Source organism: Amblyomma maculatum, chromosome 9, assembly GCF_055883805.1.
Source record: "Amblyomma maculatum isolate TAMU_Amacu chromosome 9, ASM5588380v1, whole genome shotgun sequence".
In the NCBI taxonomy this organism is placed as follows: Eukaryota; Metazoa; Arthropoda; class Arachnida; order Ixodida; family Ixodidae; genus Amblyomma; species Amblyomma maculatum.
The window spans coordinates 104,373,199-104,400,913 of NC_139352.1; the positions used below are offsets into that span (position 1 = coordinate 104,373,199).

At 44.7% G+C, this 27,715-nt stretch overlaps 1 pseudogene; it reads right to left on the reverse strand.

The window, feature by feature from the left end:
• The window catches only part of LOC146180083 (uncharacterized), a 72,036-nt pseudogene extending 56,571 nt beyond the window's left edge, over positions 1–15,465 (reverse strand).
• Positions 15,466–27,715: the final 12,250 nt, after the last annotated feature.

A 27,715-nucleotide genomic window follows, 5' to 3' on the forward strand; every position in this document is an offset into this window, starting at 1 on the left:
GTCCAAAGCAAGAGCACGCGGGCGCTTGCTCATACAAACGAACATTTGATACTCTGTCGCACGTGCTAACGACCCGGGCCAACACTCTTTCATTGCTGTGGGATAGACCAAGGACAGAGAGCAAATCCAAGTATGCACGTTCTGAGCCTAGGGTAGAACCTTTTACCAGCACATACATTTCGAGGTTAAATCCCAATACGCCATGCGCAGCGCCTATAGGGGCGCCACTGAAAGCCGCGTAGCGGCAGCCGTCTGAACCCAAGGCGGGCCCCATGCGGCAATTGTGGCCGTGGTGCGCGCGTGCGATTTGCCGTTCGTGCTCGCCTCGCGGGCACTTCCGCAGTGACAGCGTGCGCAAGAGAATCGCACTGTATAATAGCGGACATGTGTTCGACATCACGGCAGTCCGGGACTATATCGCCTCCATATGCAACAAGTGTCTGCTGAAGATGAGCGTCAACAAGGTAGCGTACGAAGTGGAGCTCATTTTGAGTTCCCCGCTTTCATTACAACGCTACGCTAACTCGTTCATTCCTTGACCTATGAACGAATGTTCTTTCTTTGCTTAATGATATAGGTTTGCTTCGTTTACATGAAATATATCGCTACAGTAAACTAGGCAGCATCGTTGAAACTGCGAACGGTTTCGTACCGGTGCGACCGCAGGAAAAGCCAGCGAGCTTGCAAACCAGCATTCTGAGCATCAGATAGGGCTCCTGTAGCAAGAGTTTAGATTTTTCATGCTTGTGCTTTATCATTGCCTGTACAGCATAGATTTCACGTATTCCGTCGTCAAAAACGCAGAGCGGGTAGATACGTTTATGGGGGAGTGAGATATTAGCAGAGACAATTTATCTGAAAAGCTGCATCACAGGTTCAGTTCAGTTCAGTCGTTCAGTCGTGTCCGACTCTTCGTGACCCTATGGACCATGTCACGCCACGCTTTCCGGTCTCTCACTATCTTCCTAACATCACATAACTTCATCTGCAGTGCCTCGACGATGCCATCTAACCATCGCGTTCGCTGCCTACCCTTTCTCCGGCGACCCTCAACCTTTCCCAACATCAAATCTTTCTCCAGCGACTCCTCTCTTCTCATCAGATGACCAAAGTAGCTGAGCTTTAACTTTAAAATTTGACCCTCCAATGAGCAGTCAGGGTTTATGGTCGACAATATCGACTGATTTGATCTTCTGGCAGTCCAAGTAACTCTCAAGAGTCTTCGCCAGCACCACAATTCAAACGCGTCAATTCTTCGGCGGTCAGCCTTTTTCACAGTCCAACTCTCGTATCCATAGCCAAGGTCATATTAGATTTAAATTTTATATCCTATTTCAATATTCTAGTGTCATCTTCATTTCATTCCTATTACCCTCGCGTCCAACTTCAGAATTGCAGCGCGGTTTATAACCAGTTATAGAGCCCTTAGTCTGAATAGCAAGTGCAGCGTCATGTTATGTTTTCGTAATCTTGCCAGACAACAGGAACACTGACTCTGGTCTTCAAAGTAATTGCATAGCGAGTTTAAAAACGCATATTGGCAAATGTTCGTTCGGTAACCCGCCAAAGTGGCTCAGGCTACTGAGGAGGATCGAGTTATTGGGACCGAAGTCGACTGCACCGCCCGCGTTTAGGTGGAGGCGAAACGCAAAATGCAACCGTGTGCTGTGCGATGTCAGTGCACGCTTAAGATCGTCTGGCTAAGCGTTTCACTAATCTAATTTATATTGTATCTTCCCAGCTATCGGAGGCGACCAAGTTGAAACAAGAAGTGCTCACGGAAGGTGCAATGACATGCAGGAAACACTGAAAACATAGTTATCCCTCAGCCCTGCAACACGGCAAATTTAATGCCATTTCCATCGAATGAGCTTCGTCCAAAATGATATTTGTTTGCTGCTACACGAGAAAATATAATGAGAGTCGATGAAACCGACATTGAAAACGAAAACTACAACCATGCCCCATCTGTCCTGTCCATGCATCTTGTCCCTGGTTGGCGGGATGCCCCACGAGTACTGCCAGTAGACATCTCTGACAGCCGATGGCAGGTCACGCGAATAAAAAGGTTTCCAATTGTGTGTCGGATTTGACAAAGAGTTCAAATACAGGGCCGCAAAGGCGAACAACAGCAGAGAGAGGAAGCGCAATCGAGTCGAGTAAATGCAGGAAATTGTTTTATTTCTGTGACAAAAACAACAAAGATGAACTAATCTAGGTTCCAATTTTTTATTCAAAAATGAATTTCAGTGTAAACACTGCCACCAATATTGCTCCTCCTGTATTTTTTGCTCCGAATACACGAAGCTTTATTTTGCAATAGATGCAGGTAAAACCGAATCCACAAGAAAGAAGTCAGCAAACAATGAAGCAGCAAAGAAGTCAGCCCTCCGCTCCAGTACCTCCCCAAAATGAAAAATTACCCCGTCCACCGTCGCGCATGTGGTTAAGACGTAGGGCTGATGGTCGGAGTACCCGGGTTTAAACCCGGCTGGCAGTGAACGCGTGTCGACGGCGGCGAAGCGGAAAGGTAGTCGCATGCTGTCAGTTGCGACTGAAGGAAGAAGGAAAAGAAAATGCACGGACCTGCTACTGGCTCTGTAGAAGAGCCACCTCCGCTGCTTCGTGCAGACAGGAGACGGGGTAAAGGGTGCCTGTTCCTGGCCCTACGTGGCTGGGACGGTAGGCCAAAGGCACTTGAAGCGGGTGCTAGCCAGCCACTGAATTCTATTTGTTGTAGGCCGTCATTGCACCCGCCACCGCTTAGGCGGTGGACGATGGCAGTTGCGGCGCGCGTCTATCTCTCCATCTTTTCCTTTCTTCTATACTGTCTCTCTTCTGTCCGCACGAGGCAGCGTAGGTGGCTCAGCGACAGAGCCAGTAGCAGGCCCGTGCATTTTCTTTTCCTTCTTCCTACAGCCACAACAACCGACAGGAGAGAAAATATAGAACAATGAAAGAAAAATAAAAGGGAGGGAAAGGCGTGGGTCACAACACCCGTCGTCCACCCCTGAAGCGGTGGCGGGTGCAATAACGGCCTGGAACAGATACATGGCAGGCTAGCCCCTGCCCCCAGCCCGGTAGGGCCAGGAGCAGCCACGTGATAACAGTCGATCTCAGTGTACATTAAAGATTAACAGGTGGTCGAAACTACTCCGACGCCCTGTACTATGGCACATATTTCCGCTTTCATTCCCAAATTTCATATGGTGCAGTTGGGTGTCCGTAGAAAAGCTGAGACATCTACAACTTTCAATTCCTGAAAGCCAATTATTTCAAATTGATTTTCAAGAGAGAAGAGGCGCAGTATTTGTGGCACGCCTCCGCAAACACTGAACCGCTCCGTAAGGGAAAGGAAGGAGGTGGGGGCTTTTTTTTTGCGTTGTTTTTTTCGCTATTTTTCATCAGTAACGACAAAATGCCTTGTTCTGTTATTATTATGCATTTAGTTTTACAATGGTTCTTCGCTGGTGCGATAAGAGAGGTCTCATGTCATTATCAACCATAAAAACAGATTTTAATACAGCATTTGCTCGCTTTGTGAGATGCTTCTCTTTCAGATAATTTGCGGCTTGCGCTCGAACGGGTTAATGTAGCGCCATACATGTTAGAAGCTTAGCGAATAGGATCTATGAAAGGGTATCAGCACTATCCATAAAGTGTAATTTCTTGTTGTCAGCTCAGTTTCCGAATAAAAAATTAAAAAAAAGGTTGAAATCTTTTTTCACAATTAGGTTTTTTTGAGCTCTAGCAAACGCTTTGAATGTTGACCATGAATTTTCTCTATAATATTAGGCACGGTACGCAGGGAGTGCTTTTTGGGGTCCTACTTAGTAGCCTAAGTATTAGGAGCAAATTTGTGGGATTCCAAGTGTTGTCATCCAATACAATGCAGCCACGGAAGGGTGTCCTGCAAGGTGTCAGGTTGTGTCCTTCGTTTTTCCTGTTGTGCATCAATGATACCGAAAATATACAAGGCAGCCAAGAAGGGTAATGCTTCTGCTTTCCGCTTTTCTTGGAATTGTTCTTCTGGATTCAAGTGTTCGTGGCTGCGTAAATTTATTTATTTATTGATACTGCAATCCCAGTGTTGGTATTTTAGCAGGGTGGGAATACAAACTAAGCAGTTTAAGAAAACCGACAAACATAAACAATAATTACAGTGCAAGTTGAAGCTCTTCTGCACAATTAGGAATAAAACCAAACATATACAACACAGGAGTGAAATAACAAATGGAATAAAAAGAAACTATGTGATATCTTGCGAGAACAACGTTAGTTATAGCTTCAGCACTTCATTGTTAGTGAGGTTATTCCAATCGGAAATAGTTCATGGAAGGAATGAGTATTTAAAGCAGTTATTTCGAACGCGAAAAGGAGTTAAAGATAGCTGTTGTCGTTGTCGGGTTGCGTATCCGGACGAAAAAACAAGCAAATCGGTGAGTTCTGATCGGTAGTGTCTTTTAATTATTTGGTACAGAAATTTAAGTCGTGCACAACGATTTCGCTCAGTTATTGTCGAAAGGCCAGTTTGAATTAAAAGATGTGTTACTGATGTAATTGTTATATATGTATCGTGCCGCCCTCTTATGAATTTTCTCTAATTTATTCATGTTAGTTTGTGTTAATGGGTCCCAAATGATTGAAGCATAATCTAAGGTAGGCAGAATAGATTTGTAAGCTAGCAGGCGTACAGATAGGGTAGACAAGCGCAATGCACGTCTCAAGAAAAAGAATTTACGGAAAGCGTTACACGTTATGAGATTAACATGTTTATTCCAACTAAGATTGTTACTGACCCAGAGCCCTAGATATTTATATTCTGTTACTTCAGTTAGTTTCATGCCATTAATACAATAATCGAAGGGTAAGGCTTTCTTTTTGTCAGTGATTCTCATTAGTACAGTTTTTTCAAAGTTAATGGACATTTGCCATGCTTCACACCATGCGAAAACTGTTTGTAACGCACTATTAAGTAGTTGCTGATCAGACACATTTCTCACTTCTGTATAAATAACACAGTCATCAGAGTAAAGTCTAATGTTCACAGGAATGTTAATGACAATATCATTAATATATATTAAAAACAACAAAGGACCAAGAACAGAGCCCTGAGGGACGCCAGAGTGAACTGTAAGCCTGTCAGAAGATAGATGGTTAAAGACAACAAATTGTTCTCTATTTGAAAGGTAGGCTGAAATCCATTTTACCAATTGTTTCTTATGAAGTATTGTATTCCGTTTATAAAGTAACTTTTTGTGAGTAACCTTGTAAAAAGCTTTCGAGAAGTCCATAAATACGTCATCAATCTGCGTTCCATTGTTAATGGACGAGGCGAAATCATGTATAGTTTCTACTAACTGTATACAGGTTGAGTAACCCCTCCTGAATCCATGCTGATATTTAGTAAAAACATGATCAGCTTCGAGAAACTTTCATATGTGATTGTGAATTATGTGTTCAAGTAGTTTAGAAGCAGTTGATGTGAGTGAAATAGGGCGGTAGTTCTTCATCAATCGCTTGTCTCCACTTTTATGAAGCGGTTTCACTCTAGAAGTCTCCCAGTCTCCCGGAACTTGACCCTCATGTAAGGACCTTGTAAATATAACAAATAAATATTTAGATGTCTATTGTGCATATCTTTTCAAGAAGGCGTTAGGTATGTTCTCTGGTGCAGGTGATTTCTTTATGTCAAGGTTAAGTAACATGTTTAAAATGCTATGCTCACTAACTACAACGTCATCCAGAGGCGGGAGGGAAGCTTCAGATTTCGGAAAGATGTTATTGTCATCATTAAACACGGACTAAAAATGTTCATTGAATTCATTACATACTGTTTGTGCATCACTAACCAAAACACCTTTGATTTCAAACTTATTATTGACCGTTGATGTTGGGGAGACCAAACGCCAGAATTTCCCGGGAGACTCAGAGATAAATTTGGGTAACGATTCTTCAAAGTAACGCTGTTTGTCAGCGATAGTGTTCTGTTTGAGCTGAGAACTAAGCAAACTGATGTTTTGTTCTAACTCCGGAGAATTACCAGTTGCTTTTTTTCTTTTTCACCCGTTTCAATTTTCTTTTTAACTGCAGTGTCGCCCGAGAAATCCATGGGTTTTCTGTCATCTTTTTAACAATAACCGGCACGTGGCATTCAATGCATTCATGTATCATGTATCCGGCTTTAAACCGGTCCCAAAGTTTGTGAACACTGTCAGTGCTATTACAAAATGTATCAAAGTTGAAGGAAAGAACATCGACAATGGAACAATAATCAGCTCGAGAGAAGTTTCTAAAATGCATTTCTGAGCAATTTTTGTCAACAGTTAAGCCGGAAAGAGTTAGTAGAATGGCTTGGTGATCAGAGATAACGGGTATGACTACACATTTAGCTGTATCTAAAATTGTGCCAGAAACAAAGAAAAAGGTCTAGTGTGGATTTTGAACTCCCTTGTATTCGGGTCGGCTGCTCCACAGTTTGTGTCAAGTCATATGAGAACGCTATATCAAGCATGACCTCACTTGATTCATCGCAATGGGGTTTGATTGGTTAGTTATGGAAGTTATGGGAGTAGTCGCAAAAGAACATGCCGCAGTTAAATGCAGTTAAGATGATATACGTTCCATTTTATTCAGGAAAAACACAAAAAGGGATTCATATTATCTGCAATTGAACTATGAAGAGCTGAGCGAGCGAACAGAAGTTTCTGGTATACTGGTTCCAGAGCGAATTAACGTGAAGCAAGCACATATGTTAACTAGACAGGAACCTGTCTAGGAAGAAGTATTTAATGAGAATCGCACATGTGATTTCAGTGTGGGCCATATGGGCAGGCGAAATGCCAACGAAGTGAGCACTTTCAAATGAAAAGAGATAGTGTGTGCCAAAATGATGTCCCCAGCATAGCTAACCTCAACGAGATTATGGCCGAAAGCACTGTTATTAGGTGTGTGATTGTCAAGCATTTCCTTTAAAGGTGCCTTTCAGGAAGGCCTCCTCTAACTTATGCCGAGGTTGGACGAAGAAGTAATAGCACGTCTTGAAGCCGATTCGCGCGCAGGAAATAAAAAAGGCGAGTGATGACTTGGCTGTAGACAAAGTACCTGGGCCTGGCGGCCTCGGTGCTGCCTTCTACAAAGCTGTCAAAACTCTGATAGCCCGATTCTCCTTTGAGTGGTCCTTGAATGCTGTGGTCAGAATGGGGTCCCTCGGTCGTTCACGTCATATTTTGTGCTTGTACCCAAACCTACGATCCGGAGAAACGCCTCTTGGCGGGTTCCTTACCCTAAATAAACCTTGTCAACGTAGATTATAAATATTTATGAGAATATTAGCGCAGGGAAATCAGAGAGATATAATGATATTGGTAGGGCCGCATCAGACTTGTGTTACCAAAGGGCGGAGTATTGAAACTAACGTGCACATAGCACGAAGTGTGCTTGAATGCTGTGATGAATTTCATGACCATCTTACTATCATACAGCTGGATCTAGCAAAAGCTTTCGATAGGGTCTTCTTTGAGGTACTATTTCGCGTTTTAGAGCATTCCAAATTTGGCAGAGTGATATTAGAAGGCATTGATATGGTGTACACCAATTCCGCAACACGTATTATTGTTAATGGCGAGCTCACTGAAAGTCTTAGCCTTTGCTCTTCGGTGAGGCAGTGTCCCCAATCTCGCCCTTGTTATTTCCGAATTACCTTAATCCAGTATATTTTTCACTCGCTTATAACGATCACATCACATGTTTTAGGCGCAAGGGCCACATGCTAAAATTCTGGCTTACGCAGATGATATTTCAGTCATGTTTCTCAAGCAGAGAGTATAAACAAGCCACGACTCTTGAACAATATTCTGAATCTGCCGGAGCGCAGATCAATTGGAATAAAGGTTGTGCATCACTGTCAACCCGGATTATTAATGTCAGTAGCGCTGGTCGACTGTTCTAACGCAATTCTTAGGTGGGCCACTTGACCGGCATCGACATACGAACGCGTATTGGTCTGTTCAAGTGTTGAGGGCAAGAGAGAATTCTGACAACTGGCAAGACAGGCGCCTGTCAATGTTTCCATAAGCCACTGTCAGCAATCTCTTTCTTATCTCCAAGATCTTGTACGCGATGAATGTACTGTGTGTACGCATGGGCCAACACTCCAAAAAATTATCAAATATTTGCGGTCTTCATTTGGGCTAGAGCGTACCAGCCGAACATATTTATTTCGCCCCGTCAAAATAAAAAGGGCTTTCGAATGGTTCACTTGGTTTTATTTACGGGAATAAAAAGATCAACAACTCCACACAGACATACAAGTACGATTACTCAGACTGCTTACAGAATTTATTGCGACATCATGCGAAATGTACGGAGCAGTGACAAGTTATCTCCGTGACGTTATACTTCGTTATAAGATGCCGAACGTGCGGGTTTCATCGAAGTATCTGAGCAATGTTAGTAAGAAACTTCTTTACAGGAACCTGAATTATAGAGTGCTTCTTGTGCCAATGTACCGTTAACTACACCGTGCATACCCCGGATAAGATGCACTTAAGGGGTAAAGAAGATGCGAGTATTACGAACTGTTAAACCTTTCTTCTTTAACCTGCATAGAAGTACACTCCATGTTAAGACCTGGCTTCATGACTTAGGTATATTCATACCATGGACAACAGACGGGTTTATTTGGAAGCAACCCGATACAATAGAACACGCATTCCTGGACTACTGTGACCTAATAATATTATGGGATGTACTACAGCGCACATAAAGATGCAGCTCCTGCTATACACATATGGCGCACGTTTCTTACCGGCTTATTCATTGGACGATATGCCGTACGATTTATTTATGCTCCTTGTCCTACATGCTTTGTGGAAAAAGAAAATTCAGTTTGAACATTCCGATTCTATTGGTCACCCCGAGCGCGAACACTTCATATAAAGTGTTGCCTGTCTTCGAGAGGTGTATCGAGCGTTGCCAGATCCGCCTCGATGGACGGCTGTACATGGTGATTTGGCGTCACCGAAAGGACGGAAAGGCGTCGAGCATGTTTTATGAACTGTATTGACAGCCGGTAATAAAAAAAAAAATTCTCGGGCGTGGCGCAGTTAGTTAAAGCGCTCATCAAGTGATACGTAGGATGGAGGGTCAATTCCCGGTGGAAACAGGGTTTTATTTTGCCAATACTGCTTAGGACTTAGTGAGATTATAACTCCAGTCCTTAGTGACAACCAAAGACCACATAAAAATTTCCCACAAAGCAATGCGAAATCGCTAAGCGTGAGAAATGAGAGCTAACGCTCTTAATAGAGACAAAAAACACCTGCCCTTCCTGTAAATTCATTTGCAGGACATCAGCATCTGACACAAAAATATCTTACAGTAGCATGTTAATAAGTTCCGTGAAAAGCATTGTGCTTCTGTTCCCAAACTTCAAGCCCTCTACGCAGCCTCTAGAACCGCTTCGGTCTTTCAGTAATATTACAGGCTGCTCACGGCGCAGGTTTACTGTATGAAATGTCAGCTGTCTATACGCAAAGGCAAAATATATATAGGCACTCCCTGGAGGAATGATCGTGAGCGTAACTTGAGGCGTGCTAAATGAACCACACCTTAAAAAAAAAGAACTAATTATAGAAAATGACCTTTGTCTAAAGTTAATAATATATACACTTGATAAATTTTAAGGAATTGTATGCAATATATGCTCTACAATGTGTGTTGATAAACGCTGTGAAATACTCTTGAGGAAAAAATAATTTTGCGCGTCATTGGACTAATCAAAGTTTTAGTACATCTTGGTGAAATGTTTTTCATGCAATTGTTGTTCTGTTAATACCTTTCATTTGCTTGTGAATAACGCGCATAATGTTTCAGTTATTTTTCCTATTTGCTTATTTATTTGTGGTGGCTTAACTCGGCAGCTGCTCAGTTTACATAAATACGCCTGACTCAGATATTGCTAGTCAGGGATTCACAGGAAGCAGTGCTCAGCTAAAATTTATATACGTTGCGATGATTGGCTTGGTGAATTACCTGTCAGCTAACTTCCACGTCAGTGTCCATAGAGATGACATTTGCATTTTGGCTTTTGGTTCACGCGGCCACAGCTGCGCAGGAGATTGCAGCGAGCTGTGTCATCGCATCAAGATACTCATGAAATCAATAATTAAACGTGCGATGGTCTGATTCGCGAATAAAGTTGACTTTCGAAGTCCGTTAACAGCTCTAGGAGTTGCCATAGCGTATTTCTCTAACAAACGATTCTTCTGAATGGTCACCGAAGGCTGTATATGTTATGTCTGCGGTACACGAGTGCGGTAAAGTTTTATTTCCTCGCTACGGCGCAGTTATCGATTGAGCACACTTGACTACTCGTTACTATGATATTACGAGACGTTTGGTAGGTTATACAGACTCGATCCCAATACATTTGAATAAAAACATTTCTTGCTTCCTGACCGTACAGAGCATCAAAGTGCAGGCATTCAAGATTATCACCTTGCCACGACGCAGATATAGCAGAGGCACACATGAATGAGCACGTTTCCCACAATAATGATATATATTTATCGCAAGAACAACTTGATGTGTTTTTCCGCAGTAGTATTCGCGTGTGAGCGGCCGTTGTAATGGAGTTTCACTGGTTCACTTCACCCCTACAAGTGCTATTTGCCTACCTCTGTCAGCATGTTAATAATCTTAGGGAATCACTTACAAAGGGAAAACTTGTCTGCATAGGAATTGCCAAACGTGCAGCACGACGACACCCGAACTAGGCAATCATTAGAGCAGTTTTAAACTTTAGCGTTCACTACACGAAATTGTCGAAACATTTTGTAATAATGACGAGCTGCATAGAAACTCCGCATTATTTGACATTTTACAAAAAACCTTCGCAACAGCTGCGCCTTGCTAGCAGTTGTTCTTCTAGCTAGCAGTTTTCCTTCTAGTTGCTAGCAGTTCGGTAATATCCTGATGATTAGCAGGAACCAGTCACTGCCTAATGCAGCAAACCAAAAATGCTTATGCTATCTGCATGAACAAAATATGCAAGACAAATATTGCGCCGTGAGATGTTCTGTAGAACCACCGGCGACGAAGGCGATACATAGTGAATTTCGCGCCGCAATCAAAGCACTCCTCTTACAAGTGGGGAATCTCGAGACATCTTGACTTTCACCGCTGAAGCGACTCGGCTTTCTGTAGTGCAGGCCACACTTTCTAGATGTAATTTGCTGTGCCTTGTCTACAAAGATTAGGCAGCCAGTGGATGAGGCGCGGTCTTGTAGTTGGTTCCAGTGGTGTTCCGCCCGTACGGGTAATCAGCGTTTTTTTACGTCATGTGAAAGGCATAGAGAGCACTACGCGATGTTTTGTATTACTCTTAGCATACATAAAGCGAGCGAGTTCATTTCGTTGTTATACTAACAACAAAAGTTTCGCGATCTGTTGTGGAAGCTTAGCATGCAAGCTCGCAACATGGTAGACGATAAGTGCCCTGGCTTTAAAATTACTTTTCAGGAATGCATATTACCTAGCCGTCAGCATTTCCACAAAAAGAATGAGAACGTGGCGCAGAATGGCTCACGCCCGCAATGCAACATGATCAATTTTGAATATTCGCAATGTTGGCACAACCGGCTTTCTAGGACGACTGGTGTGAATTGTGCTCGCCTTCTGACGACGACATCTGCAGAGCTAGCCACCGGAGTGCTTACTGTTGTTGAAGGTTCATTAATTATGAACGCTGTCTAGAGTGAAATTCCACTGCAAGTGCGTTGTAAGGAGAAATGAATACCAGCAGGGAATACACTTTTTGGCAGACATATATGGGCTCACTGACGCCAGATTCTGTGTTCGTAGTAGTTGAGAGCAAGAGCTCTAGGAATGAAGTCGACGTTGACATGCCATTTTGTACAAACTCGTGAAGGGCACCGTAAGCAGAGGACACATTCTACGCAGTCTCCCCAGCACAGTTTCAGGGAGACACTCTTCAGATAGAAAGAGAGATTCTTTTCGCTATGTTTCGGCGGGTGTATAGTTAAGAAAGCGTCATCTGCATTGCGTGACACGTGTTCGCATTTCTGTGATGTTTAGTGCGCATTACGTTTAACTAGGTTATGGAGACTGGGCTGCTGACTTTTCTACGCATCGCCTCTTCACAGTTTTAATATTTTCGATTATAATCTCAAGCAGCCCGCTAACGAAGACATTCAAGATATTCATATAACACGATACCAAACCCAGTCCGTCGAGTGCAAACAATTCAAGCGTGAAGTACTCCTCATCTTCCATGGGGATCTATGTCATGCACGAACATTTACCTCAGCAGCGGCGAAACACTCGGGAAGGTCTGATTGAGGCACCCTGGGTCTGTAGCAAACTGAATGGTCGAAAGTGTTTGGTAAGCTATACAGAATAGATATTCGCGGCCCAGATTTTACCAGTTGGACGAATTTCCGCGTAGTTTTCACTACAATTATTGGACAGCATTTTCGAGCAAAAATATAGAAATTTCATGACGTTTTCCATGTGGTCGATTTATTTATGTAAATTTCAGATAGCATCGATTGAATGTAGGAACTTTTTATGGAGCATAACCCCAGCGACTACAATGTTATTGAACACAGCGCAATAAACCAACGCTTGTTGTCAGCAACCGAGCACGGACGCCCTCACAAAACAACGCCACAACGACGAAAGTGTGCGAACACTCAAGCAAGGTTAAGGAAATGATTTAGCTTTGGCGATGTGCATGCTGTCCCCTCCGTTGGGTCAGTAGGAACGTGTCCATTGAGCACAAACGCAGCGATGATTTATTCAACACACGCCTCCAGGTGCATGCTTCTGTAGCTCCCAAGTAGGAGTCATTTAGGCAACAATAATAGAGTTTCCGTGATTCTGAACCAGTATCAGGAGTGCAGTTTAGATGGGATGAAGAAATCGCATAATGCAGAGCATTCACCAGGTTGGGCGGAAATGTTGTTCAGGTTTAAAAACAGCGTTCAAACATACTGATACATTACTGGTGATACTCAATTTACGCCCAGAGATATACAAACCCTGGATCATCTGTGCGAATTCGCAAGATGCTATAGCCACATTGAATCACGGCAACAACTTCATAGCAGGGTTGGGCCGGACAAAGCAACTGCGGCTAGCCAGTGACTGCGATTTACTGTGGAGCTCTACATTTTTAGAGCGCAGCTCTTCGGCGCCCATTCTTACGTTTCACGCTGTCGCCGTTCGTGTTGTTCATCATAACCAGCTCCAAAAATAAAGAATAAATCCTGTCTCCACTGGGAACTGAACTTTAACCCGAGTGACTTTGGTTTAGTTTGGTACTGAGGCTTCCCTTTTTTACCAGGTGGACCAGACAGGCCCTAGCCAAGTCAATTCCCTACTGTGGCGGAGTCTGTCCCGTCCTGGCGCAACGCTACCAACACTATTTATCTAGTATGCCTTATCAGGTTCTCAAGGCGTCGTTTGGTTGTCTCCATAGCCACAGCCCTTTCATCCCGCTGTGTCACATCACTGTCCACCGCAGCGTCTCCTTGCGGCTGTCCAGACATGAACCACAGCACCTGCGGCATAGTTGACCCACTAGGCTGACATGGCATGCGCACTTGGCAAGTCAACAAAATATGTTTAATCGTCTCTGTCTCTCGCCTGCACACCGCACACAAGACATCCGCGTTGTCCTTGCCTTCGACCCGCGTGTGCCATTTCTTCGTGCGCAGCACCCCCGCACTGGCCTCACAAAGCAGGGTGCTCCCCAGGGAGTTTTCATAGAACAACTCCTGAGTGATGTCCCTCTTGTGCGTGGAGTACATACCAAGAGTCGGCTTGGCCGCTGCACCGGTTCGCCACCGCCTGGTCTCCGCCGCTGCCCCGTGTTCACGCACCATCGAAGTAGTCCAGCAGGTGTCTTTAGTGTTTGTCACTGTTGGCAGTGGTACCTTATACTTTGCACTCAGTTCACGTACCCTCCCCTTCCAGCGTGTACATACTCCGCAGTACAAAAGGCAGCGTTGTACTCGATGAACCCAGCGGTCCGGCCCCGGAGTCCACGAACGCATTTCAAAACTAATCTTGGCTACTGCCTCCCGGGCCTCGAAGGAGGACCAGCCAACATCACCCTGCACCGCCTCATTCGGGGTTGAACGATGAGCTCCAAGTGCTCGTCTACGCACTTCTCTCTGTCTTCGTTCCATAAATTCCCGCGTCGAGGACGCGTTACAATTGCATATGTCAGATCTGGCAACATCACCGCCTTTCATACGGTGCTTAGGACCTCCATTCTATTGAACGACCACAACGCCTTGGCTCTGAGAATATTCTGGCTGCGCACCACCTTCGCACGGAGCCTGCTCTCGTAGTAGACCAGGTAGGCACGCTGTGTCATGAGGTCTATCCCGAGGTACCTGTAGGCCGAAGCCCACGGGATTTCGCGCCCTTGTAGAAGTAGTCTCGGTTCCACAGCCGTCCTGACAAGACACCAGCACAGTACTGCACTCTTCCTTGTGCTGAACTGTAGACCGAAATGTTCCGTGTGTGCTGTGCAGTTATCTAGCAACTTTTGCAGTCCTGCCTCTGAGCCCGCCATAAGCACGATATCATCTGCGTACAGCAGGCCCGGTAGGACCTGTTGCACAGCCTGGCCACTGTCCATGTATGACAAGTCAAAACCCTCGCCACACCTTTCCAATTCACCCTCAAGGTCTCTCAGCAGCAGCATGAACAACAGCGGGGACAGAGGGCATTCCTGTCGTGGACCCCGCTGCACCTCGACCGGACGAGACTGAAAGTCATCCAAAACACAGCGTAAACAAACGGGGACGGGGATGTATCACCAACTCGCCCGCTTAACTATCCTGTTGAGACTGGAGGCCTTGCCACTCCACAACTACCTTGATGTCTGTGTAGAGGGCACGTAGCCGGGCGATGACCGCTTCAGGAAGACCCCTGAGGGCGCACCATCCTCCACAGGACATCATGTTCCACGCAGTCGTATGCCTTCTCCACATCCAGGAAGACAGCCCAGAGCTCTCTACCTTGTCCCATCTCGAGTTTGATACACTGCGTCAGAATGAATAAATTGTCCTCCAATCTCTGGCCCTGATGAAAACCCTGCTGGAGCTTGGCCAGCACTTTCTCTCGCTCCGCCCATGCCTGGATTCGTCTGCTTAGGACTTCAGCAAACACCCTGTATATAATCGGGTTCACCGTGATTGGTCTGTACGCCGCAGGGCTGCTGCGATTGCCGGAGCCTTTGAACAGGAACAGCATTCCGTCCAATCTCAGTTCATCTGGAATTTCCCCCGACTCCAAGTAATAGCTTAAAACTGCTCGCAATTCCTGTCTCTGTGTAGTACCCATCTTCTTCAGGAGCGATGCCGGGACATCTTCTATGCCCGGTGCTGTACCGCCCGAAAGTTGCCCGATAATAACCTTCAGCTCCATCTCTCCGACTTGTCCCAACCACTTTTGCAGATCCGGTTGTGGCGCTGTCATTGATAGCCCTGGCTCCTGTTCATCAGGCTGTGTGCTGCCCTTTCTGAATGACATTCTCACTCGATCGGTCATCAGCTCTAGGCTCCCCCCTGGTACAGTGGCTAGCTGGCGAGAGCAACTGTTGATGCTGATGCTGATGCGGCCATTCCCCTTTGTATCGGGGGATCACAAAGTTCTGGATCAGGCCAGGAGAAACGGGTAGAAAATTGAGGAGTGAAAGAAAATTCTATGCTAAATGTTCAGTCAAATAGTCCGAAGAAGTAAGAAAGAGAGAGAAAGAAGAAATTTAACAGGCTTCTCTGTTGCGCCACCAGTCTTCGAGGCGGCGCTTTGTCGTCTCCACTGCCCTCATGATTACTGTAACCGCGAGGATGATAGCGATGACAATTACGCTGCGATTAGTGATGAGAATGATGACATTAGCAATGATAATGCTGATGTATTTAGTTGATAATGAGAGCAAGCGTGATGCACCATTTGCACTTAGCAACGCTTAGGCATTCGTATTTCTTCAATATAGATTCCACAGAGCTCTCGGAATCTTAGGGCGCCGGTCTTTGGCGCCTGTTCCTGCGTTTCGCTTTGTCACCGTTGTCCCCGGTAGCCACCTCCGCAATCGAGGGGGGTTTTCCGTAGGCATGAAATTTTCGGCGCTGTAAAGAGGAACTATTTGGCATATCGGAGAAAGTATAGTATCATAGGATAAAACATCAAGGAAAGGTTTGCAAGTGAGAAAACGGTTGATGTGGTTTGATCAGGTAATTATTTAAAGCCAATAACAATAATAACTGGTTCACAGAAAAAAGGAAGGACACATTTGCTGTCACACCTGTTCTGCTTACACCTTAACCGCACCGTACAGGGAAGGCGATGGGAGTGAATGCAGAAAGGGTGAAAGGGGTGCCGTAGTTGAGGGCTCCGTATTAATTTCGATCACCTGGGGTTCTTTTAGGCGCATTGAAAGCGCACAACACACGGAAACCTCTTCGTTTCGCCTCCATCAAAACGTAATTAGAGCCACTTAAGGGGTTTAGAGGAAAGGAAAGGCCCAGTATATGTCACTCGCGGAAGAGGAACTAGTTGGTTTGAAATCTGCGAGAAAAATAAAAGGTTGCCTGTAATTGTACATACATCCGTTACCTCAATCTATCGAAATCTGCATGAGCTGATGAGCTGTGCTCACAGTTCGCATTAGGAAGTAACGTAATCGTCGCCAAATTTTTTTTAAATTTTGTTTGTTGGGCATAACTTCTAAATATAGTCTATGAAAGACACTGCACTGAACTACTCGGAAATTTCGGCCACCTTGAGCTGTTTAACGTGCGCTGATATTGTTGCAAGATGTTAGGCACGGAGCACTGCCTACGCCGGTCGAACGCGTTGCGCCGACAAAGAAGAGGCTCGGAGGGAACGGGGAGAGCGAGCGCGAGATACATCACAAGAATAATCGTTGCTACCGATTCTGCTGGATGAGGTGGTGAAGGGTGGCAGTTCCTGGCCTTACGGGGCCGGGACGCGTATTTGGGTTTGCTCGGTACGGTGGCTCCGCAAGGGACAAAACGACAGAAGAGACGAAGAAAGCGGGCTGTTCCGACTAGCATCTACCGCCCCCAGGAGCCGAGCAGCCTAGTGATTAGCGGCGCATGCGTTTTCAATGGGCGTCATGTTGGACGCGGCACTAGCTTGAGAGAGCCTATAATACTAACTACTACTACTACTAAATAATAATAATAATAATAATAATAATAATAATAATAATAATAATAATAATAATAATAATAATAATAATAATAATAATAATAATAATAATAATAATAATAATAATACACAATAATATTTCTCTGCTAAATATTATTAATATTATTATTATTAGTAGTAGTAGTAGTAGTATAGAGGAAGACTCGTTTCACGAAGTTGGCTCTGAATTGTCTGTAGGTAACGGCCGAATTAACTGGCTAATTATTATCTTCACAGTTTTATTTAATAATAATAATAATAATAATTGGTTCACAGGAAGGGAAAGGCGCAGTATCTGTCACAGTTGTGTCTGTCGACACCTGAACTACTGCGTAGCCCTCGGCCGCGGCTCCTCTCTTTTCCTTCCTTGTGTGTGTGAACACCTTCATACCTTGGTGTCCACAGACACAAGTGTGACAGATACTGCGCCTTTCTGTGAACCAATTATTATTATTATTATTAAGACTGTGAAGATAATATTTAGCCACTTAATTCGGCCGTTACCTACAGACAATTCAGTGCCAACTTAGTGAAAAGAGTCTTTCTCTATAATACTACTACTACTACTACTACTACTACTAATAATAATAATAATAATAATAATAATAATAATAATAATAAGAGTAGTAGTAGTAGTAGTAGTAGTAATAGTAATAGTAGTAGTATAATAGGCTTTCTCAAGCTAGTGCCGCGTCCAACATAAAGCCCATTGAAAAAGCATCCAGCCACTGATTTTTATCTGTTGTAGGCCTTCATTGCACCCGCCACCGCTTCGGTGGTGGTGGACGACGGCTGGTGTTGCGGCGCGCGTCTTTCTCTCCCTCTTCTTTTCTTTCTTCTCTATTTTCTCTTCTGTATCCACGAGGCAGCGGAGGTGGCTCAGCTACAGAGCCAGTAGCAGGCCCGTGCATTTCTTTTCTTTCTTCCTACAGCCACAACAACAACAACCATCCTGCTTCTCTTTATCTCACGCGCCCTTGTATGGAGTCTGAGCGGGCCCGCCGTCCCGGTACAATATCATAGAGGAGACGAGTGTCTCGCTTTACGGCCCAATCGAAAAGCTGCCGCTGCGGCATGAAGCCGATCGTATAGATGCGCGCTTGAGGTGTACACCCTGATGTGAGGAAAATCTCGCTGCTTCTGCTGAGATCTTTAATGCGAAGTTTTTCTTGGCTCATGAGTGGCTTGGGCAGTAAGTGACTGTCCGTAGCAGCCGTCACCTGAAGACAGGTCCAAATACAAACCAACACAACCCACTTAACAATCCCAAAAAGTTAAAGTACCGAAACTACTTAAAATTACATAGCTGCAATGCTACAATTGTACAATGACTGACCGTATTAATAATAGCCAGAATCGAAGTCATAAACAGAAATTCAATCCAAAATCCACGTAACAAGGCAATGCCATACCCAGTCTTTTTCTATTTGGCTAAACGTCTTAATAGAAATGCATAATCGCTTTTATTAATTTTCATTATTAGTAGTAAATAATAATAAAAATTAATAATCAATGTGTACCAACTCGCCCAACAAAGTATCTTGGTAAATATAATCGTTTGCAACAGTAATAATATTAACTATTATAATTGATGCTCAGGAAGAGAAAGACGCAGTATTGATTTATTTATAGGAAGGGAAAGGCGCAGTAACTGCCTCACTTGTTTTCTGTGTACACCTCAACCGCACAGTGAGGGAAGGGAGGAAGATGGGAGTGAAAGTGGGAAGAGAGAAAGAGGAGCCGTAGTGGAGGGCTACGGAGTAATTTGGACCACCTGGGGATCTGTAACGTGCGCTGACATCGCAGGGCACACGGACGCCTTTTCGTTTCGCGAAGCGACCGGCTGGCGCAGATTACAGACCAACTCCTTTCCTAACCTACACATACTTAATAAAACGTTCCCGACACAATACAGAGCCACCTGCCCTTGGTGCGATGCCACACCTACACTTTATCATATCACGTGGGAATGCGAACGCAAGAAAGCATTCCACCAACACGAAGACCCGAGTGCGTATTTGGGTTTGCTCGGTACGGTGGCTCCGCAAGGGACAGAACGACAGAAGAGACGAAGGAAGCGGGCTGTTCCGACTAGCATCTACCGCCCCCAGGAGCCGAGCAGCCTAGCGATTAGCGGCGCATGCTTTTTCAATGGGCTTCACGTTGGACGCGGCACTAGCTTGAGAACGTTTATAATACTACTACTACTATTACTACTACTACTACTACTATATTATTATTATTATTATTATTATTATTATTATTATTATTATTATTATTATTATTATTATTATTATTATTATTATTACTATTAGTAGTAGTAGTAGTAGTAGTATAGAGGAAGACTCGTTTCACTAATTTGGCACTGAATTGAACGGCCGAATTAACTGGCTAAATATTATCTTCACAGTTTTAATTAATAATAATAATAATAATTGGTTCACAGGAAGGGAAAGGCGCAGTATCTGTCACACTTGTGTCTGTGGACACCAATGGATGAAGGTGTGCACAAACAAAAGGGAGGAAAAGAGAGAGAGCCGTAGCAGAGGGCTACGGAGTAGTTCAGGTGTCCACAGACACAAGTGTGACAGATACTGCGCCTTTCCCTTCCTGTGAACCAATTATTATTACTAATTAAAACTGTGATTATTATAATTAGCCAGTTAATTCGGCCGTTACCTAAAGACAATTCAGTGCCAACTTCGTAAAACGAGTCCTCCTCTATACTACTACTACTACTAATAATAATAATATTAATAATAATATTTAGCAGAGAAATATTACTGTGTATTATTATTACTTAGTAGTAGTAGTAGTTGTATCCTCTATACTACTACTACTACTACTACTACTACTAATATTAATATTTAATATTAATAATATTTAGCAGAGAAATATTACTGTGTATTATTATTATTTAGTAGTAGTAGTAGTAGTAGTAGTAGTAGTAGTAGTAGTAGTAGTAGTAGTAGTAGTAGTAGTAGTAGTAGTAGCAGCAGCAGTATTATAGGCTCTCTCAAGCTAGTGCCGCGTCCAACATGACGCCCATTGAAAACGCATGCGCCGCTAATCGCTAGGCTGCTCGGCTCCTGGGGGCGGTAGATGCTAGTCGGAACAGCCCGCTTTCTTCGTCTCTTCTGTCGTTTTGTCCCTTGCGGAGCCACCGTACCGAGCAAACCCAAATACGCGACCCGAGTGCGGAGCAATGGGAGAGTCGGCTCACCAGCTCGCGACCCAAAGGGCCTTAGTGCAGCACGCGACTGATGCAGCACGACTCAGTGGAGCCTTGGAATAGGGGCCCACCCTTGCTGACGAGAAGCCTCATGTCGCCAGCGCCAGAGAAGACGACGGAGACTTCACAACCGCGAAACCCTTGAAATATCCAATAAAGTTTTCACTCACTCACTCACTCCATCGAAACGCAGCTGCTGAGGTCGGGTTCGGACCCGAGTACTCCGGCACAGTAGTCGGGCGTCTTACCACTGCACCACCCCGGTGGGGCGCGCAGCATATGCCACACTTGTTTCTGTGGATGATTGATTGATTTATAGGAAGGGAAAGGCGCGGTAACTGTCTCGCTTGTTTTCTGTGGATACCTCAATCGCGCCGTAAGTGAAGGAAGGTAGGTGGGCGTGAAAGTAGAAAGAGAGAAAGAGGAGCCGTAGTGGATGGAGGGCTACAGAGTAATTTCGACCCCCTGGGGACATTTAACGTGCGCCGACATTGCATAGCACACGGACGTCTTTTCGTTTCACCTCCATCGAAACGAAGCTTGTTGCGGTTGAGATCAAACCCGGGTATTTGCCACAGTAATCATAACCATAATCCAAGTCGTAGCCAGCAATGCATTCCAGAATATACATAACTAGCCAACCAAAGCTAATGCAATATGCCCTCTTTGCTTTCGCATTACTGAATGTAAGGAGACTTAATCGATCCTCTCGAATTTTCATTACAGTTTGGTATGGGTGGTTGTAGGAAGAAAGAAAACTTTGGTATGGGTGACGACGCACTATGCTTTAGTCGTGGGCGGAGAAGATGAGATGGGGATACTGACATGGAGAGTGAGGCCAGATAACGCCGGACGCTCGAAAGGCCGCTTGTCAAAGCCGGCGACGGGACGAAGCGGATATAAGCTGTAAGCCGTGGGAGCTGCCCGAGGTGATGTTGTTGTGGCTGTAGGAAAGAGGAAAAGTAAATACACGGGCTGCTACTGGCTCTGTAGCTAAGCCACCTCCGCTGCCTAATGCAGACAGAAGAGAAAATAGAAAAGAAAGAAAAGGAAGAGGGGGAGAAAGACGCGCGACGCAACAACGGCCATCGTCCACCACCAAAGGAATGGCGGGTGGAGTGACGGACTACAACAGATGACATTCGCTGGCTGGCTAACCCCTGCCGAAAGCGGCGTTGACCTACCGTCCCAGGACCGTAGGGCCAGGAACTGCCACGCTTCACCACCTCTGATAATGTCGTCATTGTTATTATCACTAACTACAGCGGCATTGTCATCAGTACTATCACCTTCATTGTAGACAAGCAGAATAGTGATGTTGGTTAAGACGCTACTCCAAGCGGTTGCGTTCCTTGATGTTCTCCGCACCCTGTGGCCGAGGTACTGCTAAGGCTAATATCAGCAGTTATGACTAGCATATTGGTTTGCCCAGTCTCACAACTGGTAAGCTAGTCGTTGACTCCGTTTACTTGCATGCGGATCTTGCCGAGCGCCCCTACCAGGCACAAGACTTAAGAGCCTCCTTCAGAATGTTGTGGATCTCATGGAAATTGGTTCAATTGACCAATTTCAGATGTTCCATGTATGGATGGACACCTTGAGAGCGGTACATTCCAAAGGAAAACCGGTGGCTTGCGGCGACCCTCTTGTTAAGAACCGTCGTTGTGTCGTCGTGGACCCAGAGCCAAAAGTGGTTAATTGAAGCTTCTGTGGCTTGCCGAGCACTTGCCTTCATGACGTCTTTATCCGTGTGGGATTGCAGGCGTACGGGAAGGTGATTTTGATTTCGACGGATAACTATAGAAAGGGGTGGAAACGAAAGATTTGAGAACGCTGAAAGGGATGTTGTGTCTCTTGTTGGAGTTGGTGTTGAAGACCTCATACATCTACTGACTACTTGTGGTATACAGACCCTTGTTTTAATGCCGAGCAGACCACCGCTATTCTTTTGATGCGCATTCGTAGGCTTTGTGTTACGCGGTGATGTGAGGACTCCCGACGATTCGGTCACACCGCATAAGAGTGCGTCCTTACTTATGCGGATAAGCTGCGGCATCGTGTGCGGCCCCCTTACGAAGCTTTAAAAGAGCATATGACGGACTCAACGAAATTGCTTGACGCGGATGGTGTCCCTTCAGCAGCTATTGTGGACACGTCTTCTACAGCTAGCACAACGTTTGTTCCGCAAGGTGGCTTCAAGGAGAGTGAGCAGAAAGTGGAAGAACGTGAGGCGCTGCCGCCTAATTGTGAGACACCAAATCCGGTGCACGGTGTGGACAGCCACCTGCCCTAATCTTACCAAAGATGCCACCCCGGTTACTTCCAGCCCCTGAAGTCAATGCTGAGGAACTGATTGCAGGTCAGGCCCCTCTACTTCCAACTGAAGATGCTCTTCCTGTTGAAGAGCATCTTCAAAAGCGCCGGCACGTTGCACATCTGAATCAAGTGACGATGTTGATCCGATAAGCGTGAAGCATCGGAGTCGCCGGTAAACGTCGAAACACAAAGGGAATTCAGTACTGTTTTCGCTTTCCAGAAGTCTTGGCGGAGGCACGGCAGCGACGTTGCCGTCTCCAGAGAAACAATGCAAGTCTAGTTTCCACTTGTGCGGTCGCCATGGCGACTACTCAAGAGCTGGTGTTTGCAACGCTGAATATGCGAGGCCTTATGTCTCATCAGAAGCAGATGCAACTCCGTCGACTTTTCAGCAGCAGGCGGCTTGATTTTGTCGCCATCTAGGGAACGAAGATTGAGAGTTAGCTAGGAGACATAGAGGACACTAGGGCCCTTTTGTGTGACTACAATATAATTTTGACGCATGCTGTTGCTTTGTTGGCGGGTTGCTTCTTGTTTTTGCGAAAGGCTCTCACTTATACTGCTATTCTGCGTTATCCTACTACATCGACTCTAAAAGCCGGCTAATTCGTGGTGATCATTGCTCCACAGGAAGCCATAGAGACTTATCAATACATATTCGTCGAATAGTGCAGCTGAGCGTGTCGATATGTTTGAAGGCATTGCTGCCCTTCTATAGCAGATTGTGATAAACATGTTTTAATTTGAGCCTTTAATTCTGTATGTCACCTGAATGATCATGCCTCTTAGTGTACATAGAGACAGAAGTGGTGAAATGTCATATGTTATATATGACGCAGAACTCATTGATCAGTGGTCCCATATCATGCAACAACACTCTTCACGCATATCCAGGGTATATCGCACGCGCGCCTGGGCATGATTTATGTTTTTTCTCGCTGGTTTCCCGTGATCTGTTTTGTGAAGCTATACCGGTTTCTTTTTCAGTTATTGGATGGTGGTTTCCCGACTCGGGAGAACTTACTGTTCAAATTTTATGCCGTAGTGGGAGCTTTGGAAGATAAATTCTTTGCTTGTAAATAACGAGGAATTCGCCTTTAGAATGCGTTCACAATTGCTTGTCTGTTTGACAGGTGCCATACCAATCTTTGCTGCTTTGGAGCTGCTTAGACAGAAGGTGCGAGCTATAGCTAATGAAATTAGGTCTGTTAGGAATTTTACAGGAAGTTTCTAGAGAGGACACTGTATAATAGTTGCATAACCTCTATGAATTGGAATGTGAGGCACCTGGAGTATTAGACAAAATTGCTAGTGAAACGTGTGACCTACAAGAACAGGACGCTGAAAGACACAGGTGTGTCTGAGTTTGATCTCGTACAAATTGTGTTTTGCAGTGTGACAACACTACGCGACAAGCTCTACTTGACGGGCACCGTACTGCTACTGCCAAGATGATACCGGAAATGATGTCTAATGGCACCCTTGTAACCAAAACGTGTGATATGATCTCTGTGTGTTTGAACTATTACACGGCAGTGGTCAGTAACGCTTCTGCTGCTCTAATTCAAACCTACTAGCTGATCTCACAGCTCTTATAACGCCTTTATCAGATGATGACTGTGCTGTTATCAAAAGTCCTGTCACGTTGGAAGAAATAGAACAAGCGATTGACCAGTTACCTCTCTCCGAAACACGTGAACCTTATGGCATCTCATGAGTTTTTTAGAAAGCTTTTAATTCTGCTGAGCTCTGTCTTGCTGCAGGCTTTCACTTTAAGTTTAGATGTAGGGGTTTTAAAGAAACATTGCACTTAGTGGATGGCTATATACCGATCATGTTACCAAATGTGCAGTACAAAATGTTTACGAAAGTTCTACCAAATTGTGTACAACATATGATGACGGTTCTCGTCAGCCATAATTAAGCGTATGGTTTGTGGGCCGCTCCACACAAAATAACATACACTTTCCACGTACAATTCTTGAATCTTGCTCTGGCTCTTATGAGCAGGTTGCTCTACTCCAAATTAATCTTGTGGAGGCAATTGATCGTGTCCGACAATCGTTTCTACTTTCTCACCTCGAGCGTGCCAATATTGGATCACCTGTACTTAAAGGGGGTGCAACTTTATTAAACTTGTTCCACTTGCTTGATTGTTAATGGTCACCTCTCAGAGCCTGTGCCAATTGGATCATCGGTGAAAAGAGGCTGTGCTATGTCAGCGCTACTCTTTACCCTCTACCTAGAGCCACTTTGTTTGAGCGTACTTCAAGACAGTAATATCCTTGGTTATGCTGCCTCAAATAAGGAAGTCATAGTGCTTGCCTACGCCGATGATTTGGCCTTTTTCTGCGTTGACAAGCACAGGCCGCCATTTGAAACTGACCCTGGCAAAGTTTAATGCTAGAAACCCTAGCTAGTGAAGCTAGTGTAGCAGTGCTGTTAGAGGAACTAGAGGGCATGAAATGGGATGTCATAGGGCTTAGTAAGGTTAGGAGGCCGAATGAGGCATATACTGTATTTAAGGATGGGCATGTACTTTGTTATCGAGGTTTACCAGAGAGGCGACAACTAGGAGTAGGTTTCCTTGTCAATACGTATATAGCGGGTAATATAGATGAGTTCTATAGTATTAATGAGAGGGTTACAGGCATCGTAATTAGGCTTAATAAGCGGTATAAACTGAAGGTAGTACAGGCCTATATGCACCTACATGTAGTTATGATGGCCAGGCAGTTCAAAACCTTCTATGAAGATGTACAATCGGCAATCCGAAAAGTAAAGACTCAGTATACTGTACTAATGGGCGACTTCAATGCCAAGGTAGGGAAAAAACAGGCAGGAGACAAGGCAGTAGGTGACTATGGCATTGGTTCTAGGAATAGCAGGGGGGAGTTACTAGTTGAGTTTGCAGAGCGCAATAACTTACGATTCATGAATACCTTCTTCAGCAAACGGAAGAACCGGAAATGGACATGGAAAAGTCCTAACGGAGAGACTAAAAATGAAATCGACATCATAATGTGTTCATCCCCCGCCATTGTGCAGGATGTAGAGGTAATCGGGAAAGTGCGATGCAGTGACCATAGGATGGTGAGGTCCCGAATTAGCCTAAATCTGACGAAGGAACGCAACAGATTAGTAAGAAAGAAGTCCATCAACGAATTAGAGGTGAGGGGGAGGGCAAAAGAGTTAAGGATCTCGCTACAGAATAGGTATTCAGCTCTAACTGAGGATGGCGACATTACCCTAGAGGCAAGGAACAATACTTTCAGAGATATCATTACTGAGTGCGTGGTAGAAGTAGGTGGTAGGATAGTTAGTGAGGATACCGGTAAGCTGTCTAAGGAGACGAAAGATTTGATTAAGAATCGCCAGAGCATGAAAGCTTCCAATCCAACAGACCAGATCGAATTGGCCGAGATATCAAAGCTAATCAATAAGCGCAAGGTGGGCGATATAAGGAAGTATAACATGGAGAAAATTGAGCATGCTGTAAAGAACGGGGGAAACCTTAAAGCGGTAAAGAAGAAACTGGGCATAGGAAAAAACCAGATGTATGCGATAAGGGACAAGGCGGGCAACGTCATCACTAATATGGACAAGATAGTCAAAGTAGCCGAGGAGTTCTATACAGATCTCTACAGTAGCCAAAGTAGTCAGGACATAAATGAGTTTGGCGGTAGGGAAAAACAGTCAGAGTTCCACCAGTGACGAAGGACGATGTCAAAAAAGCACAAGAAACTATGAAGGGGGGGAAATCAGCTGGAGAGGATCACATATACAGATTTGCTGAAGGACGGGGGGATATCGTGCTAGAAAAACTGCCCGCCTGTATACGCAGTGCCTGGTGTCATCGACGGTACCGGAACCATAGAAGAATGCAAACATTATCCTCATTCACAAGAAAGGGGACTCTAAGGACCTTAAAATTTACAGACAAGTCAGCTTACTGTCTGTTAGTATAAGGTATTTACTAAGGTAATCGCTAATAGAATCAGGACAACCTTAGACTGCAATCAAGCAAAGGATCAAGCAGGGTTTCGGAAACGGTACTCTACTATCGATCATATCCATACCATCAATCAGGTGATTGAAAAATTGCTCGGAATATAACCAGCCCTTATACATAGCATTCATTGATTACGAAAAAGCATTTGACTCAGTTGAAACCTCGGCGGTGATGCAGGCATTGCGAAATCAGGGGGTAGACGAGCCGTACGTGAAAGTGCTGGAAGATATATATAGTGGCTGCACAGCAACCATAGTTCTGCATAAAGAAAGTAACAAAATTCCCATAAAGAAAGGTGTTAGGCAAGGAGACCCAATCTCCCCAGTACTATTCACTGCTTGTTTAGAGGAAGTATTCAGAGGCTTGGAATGGGAGAAGTTAGGGATAAGGGTAGATGGAGAATACCTCAGTAATATGCGATTTGCTGATGACATTGTCTTGCTAAGCAACTCGGGGGATGAACTGCAAATAATGATTCATGACCTAGACAGAAAAAGTAGAAAGGTAGGCTTGAAAACCAATATGCAGAAAACTAAGGTAATGTTCAACAGCCTCGGGAAGGAACCGCAGTTTACATTAGGTAGCGAAATACTGGAAGTAGTAGGCGAATATGTCTACTTAGGGCAGGTAGTAACCGCAGATCCGGACAATGACAAGGAAATAACAAGAAGAATAAGATTGGGATGGAGCGCATTTGGCAAGCACTCGCAGATTATGACTAGCAGCTTACCGGTATCGCTCAAGAGGAAAGTATACAACAGTTGCATCTTGCCTGTACTCACCTATGTGGCTGAAACGTGGAGGCTAACCAAGAGAGTTCTACTTAGGTTGAGTACAACCCAGAGAGCTATGGAACAAAAATGGTAGGGGTAACAATAGGAGATAGAAAGCGTGCAGAGTGG